Source organism: Colobus angolensis, unplaced genomic scaffold (genome assembly GCF_000951035.1).
Source record: "Colobus angolensis palliatus isolate OR3802 unplaced genomic scaffold, Cang.pa_1.0 Scaffold107, whole genome shotgun sequence".
Lineage (NCBI taxonomy): Eukaryota > Metazoa > Chordata > Mammalia > Primates > Cercopithecidae > Colobus > Colobus angolensis.
In genome coordinates, this window is record NW_012111697.1 from 3,344,210 (window position 1) to 3,345,689 (window position 1,480).

At 47.2% G+C, this 1,480-nt stretch overlaps 1 protein-coding gene across 1 annotated transcript in view; it reads left to right on the forward strand.

Moving 5' to 3' along the window:
* Positions 1-701: 701 nt before the first annotated feature.
* FFAR2 (free fatty acid receptor 2) overlaps positions 702-1,480 on the forward strand; it is a 3,571-nt gene continuing 2,792 nt past the window's right edge. Inside the window, exon 1 of the mRNA XM_011948016.1 lies at positions 702-818. The gene's annotated coding sequence lies outside the window, so the exon portion shown is untranslated. The remainder of the gene's footprint in view (positions 819-1,480) is intronic.

A 1,480-nucleotide genomic window follows, 5' to 3' on the forward strand; every position in this document is an offset into this window, starting at 1 on the left:
ATGCGTTGGGGGCAGAGGGCAGGAGACGATAGAGAAAGTTGAAGAAGAAAAGGAAGTTGAAGAAAAAAATTGAAGAAGAAAAGGAAGGAGGGCCGCGTGCAGTGGCTCACGCCTGTAATCCTAGCACTTTGGGAGGCCGTGACAGGCGGATCAGTTGAGGTCAGGAGTTCAAGGCCAGCCAACATGGTGAAACTCCATCTCTACTAAAAATACAGAAATTAGCTGGACGTAGTGGCAGGTGGCTATAATCCCAGGGAAGCTGAGGCAGGAGAATCGCTTGAACACAGGAGGCGGATGTTGCAGTGAGCTGAGATGGCACCACTGCACTCCAGCCTAGGCAACAGAGCAAGACTCACCCTCAAAAAAAAAAAAAAAAGAAAGAAAGAAAAAGAAAAGGGAAAGCTCATTTCTGAGAATGAGCAGAATGACAGAAGAAACTGCCTAAGAAAGAGAAGAGAAAATAATCTGACTTGGGAAGTAAGAAAAGAAAAATGCCTGGCAATTTTGATTTTAATCAGGAATTAAGGACAGAAAAATCTGCATTTGGAAGTCAAGAGTGAGGATTCTCTTGAGAGAATAAAGATGCTGGGCCTTTCCTTTGGGTTTGAGAGGAAATATTGCTTAAAGACTGACCTTCCTTTCTCTGGTCACGTGGCTGGTGCTGGTATAAATGCTTCCTACCAACCAGGTTCCTCACCACTTTTTCCTGCATGGCATGGACAGAAGCAGGGGCTAAAGCTCTGTTCCCCTCTCCTGGAAGCTCGCAGACCTCCCTTCAGAATCAATCCCAAGAAGCCATCTATCCGGAACAACACAAGGCAAGGCAGCTAGTGTAGTACTTGTGCCCTGGGAAGAGAGGCCAGGATCAGATTTGAGGGGAAGGTTCTGGGGGAGTGGAGGAGGGATGTCAGAACCAAATGGAAGGCTCATACCCAGAGACAGGAGCTAGTGTGAGGAGCAAAGAAATAGCCAAGAAATCAAGGCTGGAGAGAGGATGGAGGGACAGGACCAGGGCTGGGGGCCACCAAGGGTGACACCCCAAGTGGAAACTGAGTTACCTTGTGAAGAAGACGAGTTCTATTTATGGTCAGAATGTCAGGCTCAAGGGCCAGTGAAGCCTGTGGGCTTTTCTGAATATTTCTCTAAGGTCTTCTGGGGACAAGCCTTCCTCCTAAGGCTAGTGCTGGTTCATCCTTCCTCCCCTCTACCCGCCTCTAAGCCTCTCAGCTTCCCCTTTTCCTTTTTTTTTTTTTTGGTGGAGTTTTGCTCTCACCGCCCAGGATGGAGTGCAACGGCATGATCTTGACTCACTGCAACCTCCGCTTCCCAGGTTCAAGCGATTCTCCTGCCTCAGCCTACCAATTAGCTGGGATTACAGGCGCCCGCCACCTTGCCTGGCTAATATATATATATATTATTTCATTATAATTAGAGGATATACTTGGTATAATTTTGATTCCATTACATTTGTTAAGGTTGT